The sequence below is a fragment of the Mytilus edulis genome, chromosome 3 (assembly GCF_963676685.1).
Source record: "Mytilus edulis chromosome 3, xbMytEdul2.2, whole genome shotgun sequence".
Taxonomy (NCBI): Eukaryota; Metazoa; Mollusca; class Bivalvia; order Mytilida; family Mytilidae; genus Mytilus; species Mytilus edulis.
The window spans coordinates 17,111,703-17,132,477 of record NC_092346.1 but is presented as its reverse complement, the minus strand read 5'-3'; the positions used below and the strand labels follow the sequence as shown (position 1 = coordinate 17,132,477).

General features: G+C 31.3%; 1 protein-coding gene across 4 annotated transcripts in view; it reads left to right on the top strand.

The window, feature by feature from the left end:
* Positions 1-20,775, top strand: part of LOC139515915 (alpha-mannosidase 2x-like) — a 128,758-nt gene that overhangs the window by 83,908 nt on the left and 24,075 nt on the right. For 2 of the 4 annotated variants that reach the window (XM_071305677.1, XM_071305675.1), the window contains exons 6-7: positions 9,737-9,893; positions 14,158-14,271. The gene's annotated coding sequence lies outside the window, so the exon portion shown is untranslated. Of the gene's footprint in view, positions 1-9,736; positions 9,908-14,157; positions 14,272-20,775 lie in introns of all 4 variants that reach the window. The other 2 variants (XM_071305676.1, XM_071305678.1) reach the window with 2 other exon arrangements.

Here is a 20,775-nt window from a genome sequence, read left to right as displayed (position 1 = left end):
ATTCAGTTCAAATATGAAAATATTATGTCATTAACATTTTTCAGATAATAATATTGTATGATAATGTTTTAGCATATGGCTAATGTTAATGCTTGTCAGAAATAATGTAAGAAATTATGAAAGGTTTAATTTAATACATATTTGTCAAAATCAAAATGAACACCAGAAACATGCACACTCTGTCTCTAAAGTACATTAAACATATTCAAAGTGGAGCATTTGGAAGCCTGAACAACTATCTATAGTATAGCTTGGGCACTTATGACAGCATTTAATTTGGGGTTGTATGGCGGATGTTCGTGTAGGCCAGCCATTGACCTAACCGGAATAATTCAGTCGTTATATTCCGCTGATCTACGAAGGCTACATTAACGCCTGAACGTCTTCCTCGATCAAGACTGTCAACCGGAAAATTCACACTGCTTTGCAATATTGGAATTTTGATTTAAATTGGCAGCTAAAGAAGGAGGAGTTCCGGATGTTAATTGATGATAAATGATGTAAACTGATGTTAATTAATTATTATCGGATTTGTGTTAATTGAACACACGTGTTTGGTAAGACAATTTCAAGAGAGTTGCGCAGACTCATATCCTGATCGCCGCTGATTGGCTCTCTCTCACAGAGAGCAGGCGACGCGTCCAATGATCACAAGGAGTTCAAGCCCTCGTGTGGGAGAAAATCGGACACGGAAAGGGCTTGAATTATTCGAGTTACCATTGACCATATTGTTCAGATAATATAAATTTGTTTTTGGATTTGAATATCTGAAAGTCAAGATATAATTTGCTGAATTTATTTGCCAAAAATCAAAACAAAAGTCAAATGTGGAAATGACAAATGAAAATAAAATGAAAAATTTATCATTTTATCCATAATTAACTTTCTCAGTTATGTACACTTTTTTTCTCAGTGTCTGAATTCACCCTTATTTTAGTTTTTCCCATCGATAATCCAGGTTAGAGATTCTGACAGTATTTTAGTACATACCCTGAGCACTGATCCTTCACAAAATTAATGTTTCCCAGAAGATAGGTGTAATGCTCTTTATTGACAATATATATCATAAGTGTTATTATTTGATTGTTACATTCTCCTCTGATGTTACAAGAAGTTTATCCTCAAATTTGAAGTATTATGCTTCTATTAGTAAACACGTTTCTTATTATAACCTTCAAAATTACAAACAAAATTATTCATTTGTATGTTATATATTTATTCGAACTGAAATTTGTTTTTGATAGATAAGTAAGATGAAGTATTAACCCATGTGTTGTACTTTTTAAATTGTACCAATGCAAAATAAACAAAAATTTTAAAAGTTGTAGATCTATTATTATTTTTAAAAGATGATTGAAGTATTCAAGTAATTGATAAAAAAAAATCCAATAATTATAACATCTTGTGCTGCTTTTTATATTCTTTGCTGGATGTCTGCAAGAAATGTTTAACAGATAGCTAGCTGCCTTCATTTGGACTAGACATTTGGACTAGAAGAAATTTATATTGTAATATTGTACATGAGTATCAATGTATTTAGCTGTCTGAATACTTTTAAGTCTCTAGGTTTGTGGAACAGTATTATTATAAATCACAGGAACCTGAGTTGTCCTTCAAACTGTTTATTTATCAGTTATATTTTGACATTAGTACTGGTCCTGATTACATTCTTAAAATTATATTTTTCATATTTTTTTAATGGAGAGTTGAAACAAACATTCTCAATTTTATTATTAATAACTCAACACTTACAACTGATACTGGCAAATATTTACACATTATCTTACATCAAACAAACTTAGAACAAATAGAATTAAATATTGAACTGGTACCAGAAGTTTAAATGAAACAAGACCCTTGTGAATGGAAACACAAAAAATACTGTATTGTATGAAAAGATACTAAATATTGAACTGGTACTAGGTTAAAATAAAACAAGCCCCTCAGTGAATAAAAATATATAAAGAGAGATCGAACAAAATATATTGAAAATGTACCAGAAGATTAATCAAAACAAGCCCCTCAGTGAAACACAAAAGATAACTGCATGTATAAATATTTAACTGGTATCAGAAGTTTAAACAAAACAAGCCCCTCAGTGAATGGAAACACATATAGAAATGATAACTTAAAATATTGAACTGGTACCAAAAGGTAAAACAGAGCAGGTTGTTCTGCTGTGATTACAGTATTAGATTATGATAAGAGTAATTGAAAATCTAGATAAGTAGCCGATCAACAGAACGTTTCTGTGTCAAGTTATTCCAGTATGAATGGTACTAAATCTTGTGTACTATCAGAACTTATTATAAAGCAAATTATAAGTCAGCATTAAGTGTTTTGATCAGATGCCAGTTGTTATAAAAGAGGATCAGAGTTAGAACCGAGGATCAATGAGAGAATCGGAAGCATTCAATCAGCCTCCTTGGTAATTAACCCTCCCTTATCCCTTATCATGCTCCTGTATCATACAGGTGCTTTGAAAAACAATGAACTGTGAATGTATCATCAACAAGATTTATTATGTCAGTTTTAAATAATATTATGGAATATAATCTTCAACAATCAGTGAGAAAGAGTAACAGCATGGTAATCTGCTTACTGTAATGTACATGTGGAATACATTGTATATTTGTGATTTTAAATATGAATCTTAAAAATGATGATTTTTCCTTTTGTTGTACGCAAGAGTACTTGGAGCAATGATTAAGTGCAATTGAATAGAGGGTATACTTTAATAGATTTTGTCCTAGGCTCACATAATAGACTTAGAGTATACTTGAAAGAGGTATTAAGTTGATTTTAAGTACAAATGAGTCACTAGACCAGGGTATTATTGCAAAAAGAATAGGTCAAATTTGGTTGGGTTATTATATAATCTTCCACTGTAACTATTTTAAAGACCTTTGATCTCTTGAAATTCTCTAAGTTAGGATTACTACTACTGGAATATAAAAAAAATAAGATGTGGTATGATTGTCAATGAGACAACTGTCCACAAAAGACCAAAATGACACAGACAATAACAACTATACTGTACGGCCTTCAACAATGAGCAAAGCCCATACCGCATAGTCAGCTATAAAAGGCCCTGATGGAAGCTTATTTGTTGTACATCAAAGTCTTTCACTTTGGAGGCACTTATATAATGAATTGTTCATTAGTTTTTCTTTCTTTATTGTTGAAGGCTAAATTCAGAAAAGCAGTTGGGAGGCATCAAATTTAACAAAATTATGTTTCAATGTTACTCCTGGAAAGTGTTTTGATTGCATCAAAGTTATTTCCAAAAAGTGCTTCAGTTGCACCGAAGTTTTATGTTGTATAAAGAGTGCACAAAACTTGTGTTATAGATGCATTAAATATATGTTATTTTTACATTGAATTTCTCAGGTCCCATTGTGAAACACTCCTTTAGCCAGAATATTATACTGATATTGATGTATAATCTGTTGTAACTTGGCTTTCACCTTTTCCTGAAGGCAATAGCAGAGTAAACCATTTAATAACAATTGAAGTCTATAGCTTTGTTTTCATTAATTATCTCCCTAATCAAGTTGTGTTGATTGATTGATGATCAAAGTAGAAAGTAAAGTCAGACTGTAAACAACTTCAGAGAGATCCAATACACAAATAAACAACACAGATGTACTCTAATTAAAAGTTTGTTTAATTAATTACTTCAAAGGGAGATCACTGTGTAGATCAGTCAATCAGATGAAAAGACTCTCATTCATAAACCACAAAATGTTGTGGGTTTAATGATGGTATGATTGGGCTTTATCATCAAGAGTCAAACAAGCTACCTTTTTGATAATGTCAGCATACATTAAATGAGCCTAAAATTTTAACTGGTTTGTAGTATCGTTTCTCCTGCCTCAACAAAGTGGAAAGAGTTAGACTTAGACTTGTGTACTGTTTCTGGCAAGGGAAACACAAATTTATGAGTTTGTGATTAGGTCAATTTTAAAGTGAACTTTTAGTGCATGGAAGGTCACATACGGTAACTCTATGCAACAATGTTTTCTGTTGTCTTATGTCTTTCACCGATGTTCAGGAAGCCTCACTTAATACTTAAGAAGTCTCACCTATTCAGAGCCATAAATCAGAACATTACCAATCTTTGGGTATTATAATGTCTCTTACAGTGAAAAAGATCCCAAAATAGATTTTGAGGTTCAAGGTCATTCAAGCTAGCTGAAATTTATAGACCTAAACACAGACTTTAGAATCCTTACAGATCACACCTCACCTTGTGCACCCATGGGGCATCTGTCTAATTCTGCATTTATCAAAAAGTCCAATAGTACAATTTAAATATGAAGGATTAGGTTCGAATTAGTAAATCATGATCTTGGTTATTAATTTTAAAGATGCTCATGTTCAGCGTTGCATTTTTTTGACAGACTCCACATCTAGAAGCATTATGGTATATTACAAGATAGAAGATTGTTAGATTTATCTTAGACTCCCCCTGGTGATGATTTATTTATGTACAGTTAATTGTTTGCAGGTGATGTTTTATAGTCTGGTCAAGGATTAGTTTCCTCTTGCTTAAATCATTTTATGAAAATTTTCATTAAATTTGAAGATAGCAATATTTACTTTTATTAGTTTCCATTAAATAATATGTTCTATAATATAGCTTGTCATGCTTAATAAAGATTAATCAGTCTTCTCACTGGTGAATTATCTTTGAACAATTTTTTTCTGAATTCTTCCTGCATGTTTTTACAGAAAAGATTTGTAGACATGTTAATCTATTGTCTTGCAATTAGTCATTACCTTTCTGGTTGAAACTTTAAAAAGAGCTGTTTAAAAATTAATTTGTTTTTACAGAAAAAATGTGTAGACGTCTTGCAATTAGTCATTACCTTTCTGGTTGAAACTTTAAAAGAACTGTTAAAAAATCAAAGGAGCAATTATTTGGCTACTGCATGAAGTTGTTTAAAAAAGTAAAATTAGAGATGACTTTCAAATTCATGCACTTTCAGTCAATTTGCTATGTTATTCAAATACGTGGACTTTCTGTAAATTTGCTATGTCACAAGGCATATGTGTTGTAATGTCACAAAAAGAGCTGATTGTTTGATGGCCTTTGAAACTTGTTATCAATAAATATTGGATATTATATAATTTGGATACTTCAGTCCTAAATGTCAGTAAATGTGCTGGCACTGTTTTGAAATAGATATATTTTACCTAAAAAGACTATGCAACTATCAGTTGTGCAGTCTCAGCACAATTTTATGTTTTGTATAATACTGTCAAACCTGCTCAAATGACCACCTGTATTAAACAAAAAACCCTTTAATTTAGATCCCTTTGTGGTACAGTTCATACAGATTGAACCTGAATTAAAAGACCACAAGTCTTAAAAGACCACTTATTATAAAATCCTTAAAAAAACTCTTGTACCAAAATTAAAGAATGTGCAATTCTTTTATTTTTAAAGGAAATTTTCTGGTTTAATGCTTGCATCATCATCCTTGTGGTCACTAACATTGTAAGAGTATACATCAATGGATAGGTTCTCAGGACATTAATTCATGTTAGGGCCTTTTACAGCTGACTATACAGTATGGCTTTTTCCTCATTGTTGAAGGTTGTATTGTTGCCTATAATTACATCCACTTTATTTGAACTTTGTTGGATATTTGTCTCATTGACAATCATACCACACTTTTATAAAAAACTTTATATTATTATCATCCTCAAGAAGTTTAAGAACACTATTAGGGACATGGAAATTTGAGGAAAGTCTGCTTGCTAAAAAACATTTTTAATCTGTTTTATTGATTATTTGCCAAACTTTGTTAATAAGTTTATAAAAATCCTCACTTTTAATTATATTTATGATTGTTAGGGAAATTAATAGCTATGATTATAGAAATAAATTCCAAGTAATTTATCTATGAACCATGATGTGGACTGTAGGCTTAATTATTTGAAATCTCATTTTCTTTTCAAGGGTCTAACTACTATTACAATGTATAGTTGTTATTTTATTAAGAGGGCCAACCAAAAACAAATTTCATCACCAACTAGCTCCTAGATCCTCAATGAGACCACCCTCAATGTTGATCTTGTAGTCTTCAGGGTACAAAGAAGTAGAGAGTAGAGAGTTTACATTCCAAACAGAATAAATCAAGATATCTATATATTATTATATAATTTCTTTCAAGTGATTTTTATCATCCCACTAGGACATTTTTATGTTTTGATCAGTTGGCTATCAATATCAATTAACATTAATTATGTTTTATCAAGTTTTAATTGCACAAATGCATACAGCTGTTTTGTAATATAAACTGGTACAGCAGGTTTAGATGAATATATTGAACAACATGAACTCATTGAAATTTATAAGAAACACATGTAGGTTTAGTGCCCTTGCTTGAATGTAAAAAAAAAGAGAAATGGTTTTATGATTCCCAATGAGACTAATATCCACCAGAGTTAAAGTAAGTGATTATAGGTCACTGTTACGGCCTTTAACAATAAGACAAGTTGCTTTCTTTAAAAAAAGAAATGCAATCGTAAACCCAAATGCTTGTTTGGCATTATATATATATTAGATAATTGTTTAATAAAGATGTATTGTCTTATATTACTTTTGTTGTGCATAAGAATTAGAAACTGACATTGCCTGTTTATTTAATGTAATACCGGCTTCACACATCAACGTATAGATCCGACGTACGTCGGTCGTGGTAAAAAAAAATCATGCACGCTACCAATACGCTAGTAATTTTGATGCATTCAACCTGTCAATCATATCTGTATCGTGTGCACAACGAGCTTAAAGCGTGTATTGGGTGTGCGTAAAGCGTACCTAAGCGTTTCTCCTAGTCTTTCTACATTCCCAACTGCAGGTCTGTCTATATGTGAATGTTTGTCAATACGTCTGTCACATTCGCCCGTCTGTTTACATGTTTACCAGTCCGTCTATGTCCACTGATTCGTCTAAATGTTCACAAGCTTTCGGTAAGTGCGATTATTTCAGTGATTTGTGTCTATTGTTTTTTATGTAAGTGATTATTGTGCACCGTACCCATATTTTTAGGGACGCGAATTGCAACTGATATTTTACATTTTTTTCTTGCGATGTGTTGTCCTTAAGGTTTGGTTCATTTGGGAGGGTTAGATTTATGGCCACCACATTGTTTATGTGCCAACGTCCATTATAAAGCCAGGAACATGTAGTGAAGTGGTTGTTGTTCATAATTCATGTCGGTCAAGTTTTTTTCGTAAATTATTTTGTTATCAATAAGGCTGTTTAGTTTTGTTTGATTTTTGTTTTTAAATCTTAATGGTCGGGGCATTTAATAGCCGACTAAATAGTGGGTTTTTTTTTTTCATTTTTGGAGGCCGCTCGGTGCATGCCTTTAAAGACTTACAACCACGGCATTGTAACTCTGGTTGGTACTTGTATCATTAGTGCTGGAACATGGTCGATCCTATGCACCTTTGAGGCAGGCGGGATATTTTTGTAGATCTTGTACAGCTCAAACTAATGGGAGTAGTTCCTGTACTTCTATGTCTAGTCCCATGTTGCATGGTTGGAGAGGGTGTAATATCTTCTGTAGGTTTGAAGAATTTCACCCGTATCGGACTTCTTCTCCTGAATGAAAGCTTTAAGGCGACGCGTATTTTTGTATGTGTCTCAAACTTATCTGTAGCGTTTTCAACGCTCGTATAGCGTGTATATTATGTGCGTGCAGTTTACAGGTATACGCTTGACAAACGCTTGAGCTGAATGAAATTTTTTATGTTCCATTAAAATTTTCATGAAGTAAAAGCGTTCACCAAGCCTATACCTTTGCATTTCGACGTACTTCAAACTTATGGAACGCGGATTTAAACGCTTGCGTAGCGTTCCTCTGGTGAGCAACTAAGTTACGCATACGATGATACGGACTTTGTTAATTTTCTTTTTTGACTGATTGTTTTACATTGTCATTTCGGGGCCTTTTATAGCCGACTACGCGGTGTGTGCTTTGCCTGTTGTTGAAGGCCGTACGGTGACCCATAGTTTGTATTTCTGTATTATTTTGGTTTCTTGTAGATAGTTTTCTCATTGACATCTTCTTTTTTATATTTCGATATCTTATCGCCGACCTGGTTAAGTCTGCTAAAAATGCATGCATGATTCATTTTTAGGTTATCAGTCGTAATTAAAGTGGCACATTTAATTAGTTGTTTCATTGCTTGAAGTATCATTTCTTACATCTGCATGGTCAAGTGTGTATTTTTTTTAAATAAATCTAAGATTTAGATTTCAGTCACGGTTATTTTTCCCCCTTCATATTGAATATCTATATACTTATCAGTCGCATTTTAATGACGAAAAGGATTCAGAGGTTATTATGTGACCTCCTTGTTTAAAAAAAAAAGTAAATAATGTTGCAATATTGAAACAAAGAAAATAACTTTAAATTTGCAATATTACTGAAAATAAATACGAACATAACTTTCATAATTAATTTTAACGTTATTTTCAAAAAACGATTTTTTTTTTTGAAAAATCCTCGTTTTTACACCTATTAGAGGCACATATTTATGATTATATTTCCATGTCCTTGGTCTATCCTAGACGTAAAATTTCAAAATAGTGCTAATACCTTTTTAAAGATTTTATTTTTAATTGTTCTCGTTCAAAATATTTTATTTTTTCATATTCAATATCTATTTAATTTTATTTTTAATAACCATTTTTATTTTATTAAAGTTGCAATATTTAACCAAAAAAATAACTGTAATTTAATCATATGCAAGAAAGACTTCCCTTTAATTTCAGTAAAAAAAAAATAGCTTGGTTTTTACAACATGTACATCTTCACTAAACGTAAAATCTAAAATAAAATGCTACTAAAACTCTTTCTAAAGATCTTATTTTTAATTATTCTCGTTCAGAATATAAAGCACATTGTTTACATGAAATCTTATCTCATATCTAAACACAGCTGGTTACATCGTTTGACTAATTAAAATACTACGCATGTAGGTTGATATTAGCAGCTTGTAATCGTGTGCAAGAAAATATTATATCATAATAAATTTTAGATCATACGTAAAATATCTCTATAGCAACTTTAAAATGCTAATGCATATTCAACAGATTAGTAAGCTTAGATTGCGCATGCATTTGAAAGGTGGTCATAGCTATTGCGCATGTATTTGAAAGGTGGTCATAGAAAGAACAGAAGTGTTCCGAATAACATCCGGTGTTCCGAAAGACTACATCACTCGTCCAATATATACTGCGTAAACCCTCAGGGGTTTACGCAAAAACTTGTACTATTTATATATATATATATATATGAGAGAGTGAGATATAAAAAAGATTTGATATGATTACTAATGAGACAACTCTCTCCCAGAGACCAAGTGACATAGAAGGTTACAATTTGAGACTCCTACAAATCATGGATATGAAAAAATGTGAAACAGTTCCAACAGGAAAACTTACAGCCTAAATCTTATAACAAAACATTTTAGGAAAATGACAGACATGAATTAATGACAACCACTGAACTACAGGCTCTGACTTGAGACAGGCACATACAGAATGGTGTGGGGTTAAAACGTCTGTTGGTCTTTTTCATTTTAATCCATCATGCACTGTCAGTTTATTTTAAACTTGTGAGTTTGAATGTCCCTTTCGTATCTTTCGCCTCTCTTTCAGTTTCTTTAATATTTATTCAAACAAAATGCATCACTTTTTTTCTATTTGCAGATTGTACAGACCTGCAGATTTAACAGTAAACTGGAAAAGTCGACAAACAGATTTTGTCCCGAGATCTTCAACACAAAGAACCTGTCATCAAAAGTCAAGAAAGCTTCAGATATTGTCAGAAGACCCAATGTGACAGAAGTCATCCAAGATTGTTGTTGTAGGCATATAATTGTATTCTAATTTTTCACCAAAACAGCCAAAAACTATTTATGGTACCTTAAAAAAAAGTCTTCAAGTTCAAAAGGCAATAGGGAGCGGAGCCCCTGTGGCCAAATGGTCTATATATGTTGTTCACATATTGTATCACTGTAAACGTGTCACTGAAATTTTAATTTTGAACCTGGTCGAAACAAACAAATGACAGAACTTGACTCATACTTTTGCATCCTGTATCAGAGTTATCTCCCCGTATAAAGAAATGTTTGAATAGTTTTTAATCAATAAAAATATTGACTGTATTTGTAATGAAAAAAATGTTACCATATGACAAAATTGGAATGACTCTGATCTGTTAATTCTATACTAAGTTTTTGTCTTGCCTTGATAAGTTCAGTTTAGGGGGAACCACTAGTGGTAGGTCAATCATATTTGGTATGCAGTTGTAAAAGCATTGGAATTGTTCATTACCATTGAGATTATTTGGCCCAGAGTGTCCTCTCAATCATGGTCTATGTTCTTTAAATATTTTGAATGACTTTAAAATATTGCACAGCTATTTGAATATCAACATTTGCATTTACTATCAAAATAACAAAAAGATGAGAAATATCTCTGTTTTAACAATTTAGTTAAGAATTGGGATTATTTAGGGCTTTACATATGGTATAGAAACCTTAGTTTATTATTGAATACATAAGGTTTACCTTAGTGGTTTTTTGGTTGGTTTTTTTGTGTTGATGGATAACTGTGTCTTCTGCTTTTATTTATATACTGTTAACCTGTTGTCCTTATGGAAGGGTTATCTTAATATTATTGGCACATTTTATAGTTAAATTTCAGACAAACATCTTTGTTACAGATACAAGTTCTTTTACATTACAAAAGAATTTTAGAATACCCAAAAAAAACAGTTAACAAAAAATACCTGTTCATTGTGATGCAATTCAATGTGGAAAATATACCTATTTATCTTTTAACAGATATTTGTTTAATTTGACAGACAATATTTTGAAGCTATTACATCTTAGGGGACCTGATATAATTTGTTTTACAGAGGGTACATCTGGCACCGCTATCATACACTATCTAAAACACCCGACCTTATCACAGCCAAAATATGAATCAGTTAGGTGTTTTTTTTCTTACATCTGGGTTTCTGAGGTGTATTATTGTCCAAGATAATGGAAGATAATGTCATAGAGACTTCTGTTATTGCTCCTATGATGTGAAACCCATAAACAAATTATCTTTTTTCTTGTAAGATAATACTTGTCAAATTACAAAATTTCTGTCAGATCAATTTTTTCTGACATTTTTTTGTGTTAGATCTTTCGTTTTTTATACCCTTGGCCAGTTTTTGATTTCAGCACTTTTAGTTATCATAGCAAATGTGATTGCATGAAAGCAAAGATTTCGCTAAATCACAGATAATAATTTAAATATCAGAACATCCTATTGTTTGCTTGCAACATATCTGCTTTGCAGAGCCACTTCTTTGGCTATTTTTAACTGTAATGCCCCCACATACATTAGTAGAGAGCCATCATATTTTCTGGTCTCAGTGGCGGACTTGGCGTGTTACCAGGAGTTAGAACTCCAATTTTTGGGGATCAATGCATTTGAATGTGGACATATGGTTGGAACCCCCTCCCTTTATCCTGGGTTTGGACCTCCTCATCCTTTTGAAAATGGCTAGATAATCCCCTTGTGCTGTTCTTCACTCCATCCCTCTGTCCCTATCATGTTTATTAAAGGGTTGTTTGTGGTCAAATGAATTTGAAACTTTGTACAAATGTTCATTTATGTTTGAACTGCATATTTATAGCCAAATTAGAGATTTAGCCCAAATTTTACAATTTCCTTTTAACATGGAAATAATACAATAGGATGCACATTATTGGTATATATTGACTTGGTTTTAACCTCAAACTTTTGCAAATGATGCAACAGGAAAATGTAGATTTTTTATTGGATTGCTGTACTTTAATACTCTCTTATCTTTTCCTATAGATTTGAGATTATATCAATTTGAGATAACAGATTATAGTTTCTTTTGGTTCCTAATCTCAGTTTTGCTGGGCTGTCAAGTTTAGAGAATGCAGGTGTGGTAATCCAAACATTTTTTAGTTTTAATGAATATATGTAAAAATAAGTTTAAATAAAAAGCAGAGGTAAAAAAGCCAAGAAAAATGAAGATTTCCTTTTAATAATTTAAGAGACTTAACAGAGCTAAGTTTGAACAGTTTAATGAAAATGTGGATAAAAATATATGCTAAAGAAAAAAAAAGACCAGAAAAATGAAGATTTCTAAATTAATATTAGAGACTGAACAGAGATCAGAGCTTTAATACATCAATTTTATGAATTATTAAATTGTAAAAGATTTTCATTCAGACTACAGATATTAATGTTTGTCAATTTTTCAATTTTAATTGACAGGTGCATATTTTATAAGATCACTTCTATGATAGCAATGGGAGCCCTTTAAGAAGAACATCTGTTCTAATGATTAGTGTATTGGATAGGAAACTCTGTAATACACAGAATGGTGTCATGCTCAATAACACTCACTGTCGGTGATAAATCTTCCTTTGGTGCAGGCCAAAAACAAATTATTCATCAAAGTCACTAGGCTTTCTATATAATTGAAACTTGTTTAATTTTGATGTCACATGGTCCTCTGATGTCTAAATGTGATAAGTTTCTGTTTATTGTCATTGTATTAGTTTATTTATACATTTGGGAACATGTGTGTCTGTCTGTCACAGTGTGTCTGATGATATGGATCTGTCTTTGTAATGAATTGAAGTCCCTGTCTGGTGATTACAAATTATTATTTTGACAAAATTGATTAATTAGCATGCATAGGAGATAATTAGTCTTTACTTTTGATTGAAATGATCTTGTTATGAATAGATGTGACTAAAGAAGATGAAAAATTCTGGGACATTTTTATACTCCCACATATGAGCAGGGGTATAAAGTATTAACCTTGTCAATCTATACACTTGGTCAAATGTCCTGAAATTGGTTACAGTTCTTCAACTTTAGTTTGCCTAGAAACCAAATGTTACAAACTTAAACTCCATGTTTATTACCACAAAACTTTTAAAAAGTTGTAATTTAGTTGACGTCACTTTTACCTCTTTAGAGTTATGTCCCTTTTGGAAATATAAGGTTAAATGCAAGTGGGGGCATCATCTATGTCACATTTTCACATTTTCCACTTATTTTATATAAAATATTAGCTGGTCCCTAGCTTTCCCTCAATATGATAAGGTTGTATATGTTTATGTTTAAAAACTCAATAGACAAAATAACCTATAACAATGTATCAGTGATTGATTGACAATCAACTACATTTGAATCACTTTGACCTACATTACACGCTTGAGTGGTTTGGACAATACTCTTTAGAAATATTTAGGTTACCATTACCTATTTAACCTTGATTTATAATTGTAAAGTCTTTCTTTCTCAAATATTTTTGAAATTAGTAGTATCAGCTAGATTTTTAAAATAAAACTTTTGATTTGATTTTTGGACCTTGATGACTTTCAAAATAAAATTTAAATGTATTGAAGTTACAAAACCTTGCAAGGTCTGTTACATTCTTTTTGAATGACATTAAATTGGTCTGAAATTGAACAAAATGCACCCCCCCCCCCCCAAGAAAAAAATTAATTAAAAAATGAAATAGCAAGGTAGATCAGACCACTTATCAGTATTTAACTTAAACTACCAATATTTGCTGCACCAGATAAGCAGTTAAACAAAATCATGTCTCAGTGAATGCTGAAGCCAAAAACATTTGAAAAATTGAAAGTCAAATACAAAGTTTGAAGAGCTGATCACATAATGGATATATAACTTTTGCGATTGATTATACATCAATAAACAGCTTGAATTTTATATTTTCCTCATTCAAGAGAAGTTTTTGTCTCGTTTGTGAATTTTTGTATCGTGTATCCTGTTTATTTCCAGAAATTCATTATTTGTTCAGACATAAAAAAAAAACCAATGATTTCATCCTATAAAAGAATAAATCCATGGTGAATGCATCATAAAATCATAACACAGTCCTTATTTCTATATTATTTGTCAAATCAACTGAAAATGAGCAAAACATTAAATTTTGTATCTAAAAATCAATCTATATAAAAATTATGTCTATTTGTCTGTTATAATGTTTATATTTGTCAGTCCATGAATTGATTCACAATTGGTACTTTTATTATTGTTTTTTAATTATTTTTTTTCAGAATGGTATTACATGTAGTAAAATCTAAACCAGAAATATCAGCTTCATTACCTACAGTTGTTTTACTGATGAAGACCCACCTGTGAACAAAACCAAGAAGAATTAAGGAAAAAAAGTAAAGAAAATTAAATTTATTTGAAAATTAGTGAAAAAAAGAAATGACCATATGTGGCATCTGTGAATCGGGAAGAAAACAAAAACAAAAAACAATCAGAATAAAACAAAGAAAATTAAATTTATTTAGAAAAATTAACAAATAAAAAAGAGAATTGAGCATATGAGACATCAGAGACATCAGAGAATTGGGAAGAGTACAAAAAAAATCTACTATTAAAAAATGAAAAACACTAACAAATTTACTTTCTGCTTACCCTAAAATATTTCTTGTTCATATACTTTGTTACACCAAGGAATTTATATTGCTATAAAATCCTTAATTACACACATAATTTCTTTTTACTGTACATGTTGGACAGTATTTTAAGTCTTGCAGGGGATTATCATTTGCTTTAAAGGGTAAAAGGGTAGAATCAGTTTTAGAGTGAAACCCCTATAATTAAAAAAAAGGAATAGGCGCATTATAAAACGACGCAAATGATTAGAGGTCAGGATTTGTGTATTTCAAAAATGAAAAGTTCCCTGCCCTTCTAGAATAGACCTAAAATTCACAATAGATATATTAACCCCTTTGAACATGTCCATAACTTATTGTAAAAATTGTTAAAATTATTTCGTAGCAATTTTCAGATCATCATCAGTATTAGTCATTTTAGTGAAAATCTTGTTAATCAATGTGCATTTTAATTAATTAAGTATGAAGTTGACTGTAATTATTGATGTCCCATATAACTGATCAGCATCAGTGTGAAATCACAACATATTGATTCAGATAGATAAATGATGTAATTTTAGACTAATTAGATAATTATTTGTTTGGTGTGCTACTAATTAACAGACATAATAGTGACATATGGCAGATTAACAGTTTCTATCAGTTATAGTTAACCATACTGTGATTTAATGGCTATTAACTGGACTCCATTGGGGGGGTTCTGATCCCGGATCCCGCTTACTCTTTTGTCAGATTCCCGTTTCCCGCTTACACTATGTACCTAAGCAATTCTCAATTTTTTTGCAATTTCCTGTGTCCCGCTAGACTTCATTTCCCGTTTTCACGGCACAATAATTTGTTTTTCACATATCACGCTTACAAAAAATCGGCAATCCCGCGTCACACTTAGACCCCATTGAGACCCACTCCATAGTACAGTACTCTTGTCATAGGTTAGGTTGTTCTTTAGCTTAATATTTCCAAACATACAGGAGATCCAGGAGACTGTAACTGCAACAGTCTAGTTTTGTGGTCAGTTGGTCTTACGTCCAGTGCTCTGATTGTATAAATGACCACTGGTCAGGAGGTTAGGTCATTCTTAAGCTCAAAATATTTCCAAGATACAAGTTCAAGAGACCGTAACTGAAAAGTTTAGTATTGTGGTCAGTTGGTGTTAAATCAGTACTCTGGTTAGGTTGTGCTATATAAATGACCAGTGGAGAGGTCAGAGTGTTTATAACTAAAGATATCCAACATGATATATCAAAGTGACCATACAACATTTTATCTACTATCTCAACATTGCACTGTGGAGGCAGATATGTAAATGAGAATTTAATTTCATGGTCAGTCTGGAAAAGACTAAAATCAATATAGAAGATTTAATTAACCATGCAGTAAATCAGCTAACCACTGAATAGGGAGGAGTGCTGTATTGTGCATTGAGTTTCACAGAGGAATGCCTGGATTCCTTGTTATGCAGTCAATCAGCTAAGTAAGGGTAAATTTCCTGCATAAGTGGAATCCAGGAATTTTTAAACATATAGGTCTGAAGTCTCTGGCCACTCATTTATGAAATTATGTTGAAATTTTTTAGGCTTGACAATGAAAAATTTGTGTTTGTTCAAAGTGCAAAAGGCCTCTTCGATATGCTCTACTAGAATGTATGGTTGGTCTTTAGTGTTCATGCACAGTCTACCTAAAAAAATAAATAAAATTGAAGTTAATTAGTTCTTTGAAACCACAACAAGTTTATTTGATTGGAATTTTGAATAAACAGTGTTTTGGAATTCTCAGGTCAATAAGATAAATGATAAGAACACCAAGTACTTTGTTGATTAGCCGAATAAAAAATTGGTCAGTTTGGGTTATACACAGTGCAGGAGTTTAATTACATTTTTTTGTAGAAATGTAGATTTAACTTTAAACTCATTTTTGATTACTTTTTGCTGTTTTTTTTTAAATAACCATGCCTGAATTAGTTGAGCCTTTTTGTGCTGATGTGGCAAAAAGTGATCCCCAGTTGAAACAGATTTTTTATCATATGTCATCTTTTGGTTGTCCCAGCCTTTTTGTCCAATTCAGAGATTCTGATTTTCAGGTACAAAAAGATGTACATAAATATTTTTGCCATTTGATCTTATCAATAAGAAAGTGTCCCACGTTTAAGTGTAGGAACTAATTTTCTAACTTTTGAAGAATTAAATATTTATTTTTATCCCTAAATTTTGACAGCAAGGTTAGATTAACATTGTACCTAAAAGAATTTTGACTTTTATGGTTTATTCAGCCATCAAATATTAATCATGTCCAGTCTCATTTTGAAATTCAAAATTCTTCTTTTTTTTTTAGGTTAGTACCTGGTGGATATTTGGTTTCTCACATCTCAACACATTTTAATTTGGCAGGTGTTAAGAATATCCATCATTTTAAAATTCATTTATTTTGCTTTTTGAATTTTACCTGAACTTTTAAAAGTTTTATCAAAGTGGGTGAGTTAAAATGTTTTAAATAATTATTTAACTGATATAAATGTTAATGCATCTTCATTACTGCTCCATGGGTATTAATGTTACTCTTACTGAAAAATGACGTTTACAAAAATTAAAATTCTTCAATTCCTGCTTTCTGCAAAATGTTTCTATCATATGTGTCAGAAATCTGCAGTTTGTATGCTTCGATAATATTTATTGATTATGGCTTCAATTATCTTTTTTTCTTTTCTTTTTAAGAGATAGTATATTCAGGAATCTCAGAATTAAAAGTATGCATTAAGTTTTGACACCATTAGGAAATTGTTTTTCTCTTTTTGATTCAGTTCATATTTTGTCATACCAGAGCCTATTAAAGGTTTCTTAATATTATAAGTTTTTCTCATTGTTGAAGGTTATTTGCTGTTACCTGTATTTCCTTACAGTTTTGTCTTTAGGCCTTGATGGATATTTTGTCATTTGGCTGCAGTCATATATACCACATCTCCCTATTTTTATCTTATTTCCATTTGAAAGACTTTAATGGAGTAAAAGGATACAGTTCATTTGATAGATTACTGTCAATTTGTATATTTCCATGGGTACATAATTTTGTGGAGTGAGAAAAATTAGAATTTTCCTGAAATTTTTGATAAACTGTGAGTTGAAGCCTATGAAAAGTTTGTAATTTAATGAACAGTTAAATTTGTGGTTCACATTTACCAATGAAATCCACCAAAACTGGTATCTCAAAGAATTAATATCTCGCTACCCTAAAATAGTAATAAATTCACAGTATTTATTAGTTATTAGTAAATGATGTCAAACTGGATTTTTTTCTTCTGGTGACAGACAGAATTTGATAGTTCCCTATGGATGGACATGTACCGGTAATCATTGTCAATAAACTTATGATTTGGGTCAGATGATTTGATGAGATGATACTTTTTTTATATAAGGTATTTAAAGGCTTTTACCTGATATGAAATTTTACAAAATTAAACTTAGCATGGAGCTGTCTGAGTCTCTCATTAAATATTTCATTTGGGTAGTAAGAAGATATAGGAAGATGTGGTGTGAGTGCCAATGAGACAACTCTCCATACAAATAACAATTTAAAAAGTAAACCATTATAGGTTAAAGTACGGCCTTCAACACGGAGCCTTAGCTCACACCGAACAACAAGCTATAAAGGGCCCCAAAATTACTAGTGTAAAACCATTCAAACGGGAAAACCAACGGTCTAATCTATATAAACAAAACGAGAAACGAGAAACACGTATATATTACATAAACAAACGACAACTACTGTACATCAGATTCCTGACTTAGGACAGGTGCAAACATTTGCAGCGGGATTAAACGTTTTAATGGATCCAAACCTTCTCCCTTTTTCTGAAACAATAGCATAACATCACAACAAAGAAAAACATACGATAAAATATCAATTGGCAGACTTAACTCAATCAAAAAACGTATGATTAAACAATGAACGAATAAATTTGATCTGCAATATCTGAATACAAATGCACAGTTAATTAAATATTAGAGACAAACATTCATGACCAAAAAGCTAACAAACAAATTCAAAAACAGGACATGACTGAGAAATATTTAACCAATCAATGTTCACTTTAGAAAACCTTTTTTCTAATAATTAAGCCATGGGTGGTATAGTTTTAAACAAAATTTGTCATTTTTCCATGCATTTTGTTGACATAACATAATGACATACTTTATACAGACAAAGAAATATTTGGCAAGCCTTATGTTGTATAAGCTTTATTGACAGTCTTTCAAATTTTTAAGTGGAATTAAGAGATTATGTTTATTGTTTCAAGTTCCATGTGCTAATTATTTATTTTTGAATACGGAATGTTTCTTTACGTCTTCTTCGTAGGAAAGTCTGGAATATCAGCATCGTGGCGACATATGGATTAAAACTGATGCAAATTTTACACCATGATATAAACACCGAGATTCTGTTACTAATTTAGCTCTTATTAAAATAAAAAGAAAACTTCGCACTTGTAAAACACAACATACATATTACATGATCCTTTTAACAGGGAATGTCTGGGATTAATTAATAATAAATCGCAGTTGATTCTCACAGAGCGCTGGTGCAGAAGATTTTGTAGAATTAAAACAGGATCTAAATGTGATTTTATGAAGTGGAACCTTCTGGAATATTTGGCTATGAGCCTTTTATTCCCTAGAAATCACTTACAATATGAAAGCCATCAAGCCTTGTTTATCAAAATTTATCTTATTGTTTTCACTTTCTACATAAGATATATATCATTTTTTAACAATTCCCATGACCTTTGATCATGATTTTAGTAAAATGAATGATTTTGAAAAAAATTAGATGTTGTGCAGGGATTTTTCTTTATCTTCTTTTTTAAAAACTTTTCACTGTTAGTCATATTTTAGTATACGTAACGTATGTGCATTCCCTGCATTTCAAAGTTTGCCTAAAACTAAACTGAAAGATAACTTGTTATTCAATATATGACTCTGAAATTATTTTTCTTTTAAGGACCATTTCATTGCAGCTTTTATCCAGTAAAGACAGCCATGGAGTAAATGCCCCCTCCCCCTCTTTCCTCTTAAGAATTTTATTTTTACAAAAAATAATAAGTAAAAAACAACAAAATTGTCCATGTTCAAGCTTTGTAATATGGATAGAAAGACAAATAGTCAATGGTAACATTTAATTGTTTCCAGCACCTACACCAGGTGGCATTCAAAAATAAAATCTTATAAAGTAAAACAATGAGACATTTATAAAACAGAAATATTTATGATAAACTTAATATTTATTACAAAAGGTGGACATGTAATTTTTAGATAGGCATGATTTTAGCTTAATAGCAGGGTGTGTTCTGCTTATGCTGAAAGTTGACTTTATACATTATTTGTAGAAAAGCATATGGGTCTCATCTGTATATAACACATTTACTGTGTTTTTACTTGGCTTCGTTGTCATGATAACCTATAGGTTGTATATTTGTCTATTAAATGAAAGTGTTCTATTAATAATTGTATTAATTAGATTTTTGATAACATAAAGGAAAAAAGATTAATGCTTGTAGAACAAAATCCTCTTTTTCTGCATCATCTATAAGTGTTGCAGCTGTTTAATTACACAAGACTGGAATTATTTTACAATTTGTATTAATCTACCATTTGTAATAACAGTCAAAATTTGAACAATCTTCACAAACTTTTGATTATAAACAAATTATACTGTAATTTTGTTGGTAGTGATCTTCCTCATTACAAGTACTTCGAGGAAGTAATTATTTGTAGAGAGGAGGGTGTTGTTACATGTTCTGGTAAAGCCATTATTGTCGCTCATCTTAAACTAACATCATCAGCTACCATAAAGTTTTGACAAACAACATCATTTACCATGTAATGATAGATGTGCCTTACAAGCTAGTGATAATTAATGCTGAACCTTGACTGGTACCATTCACTTTACGTTTGATGTTCTCTGGTAAAAAGACAGGTAGTGACTATGTCAGAAATGTGACAAATGTTGTAAGGCATGAGAATAGCATATTTTTATGAGAAGGTGCTTGAGATGGAGATTGATAAGTTCTTGTCTGGAATGCATTGTCTTTGGGATTTCTGCTCAGCAACTTCATTGTATTATACAGTAATACATTTCCAATTGCTGTCTGTTCCTATGACAAGAAAAGCCACATAAATCTTTGTTGTGCATCGTTGTCAGCAATGAATCATTCTTTACATTTACATTATAGTCAATGCAGACTGCCATAGAGCCTGTTGATAAATATTTTTTCTC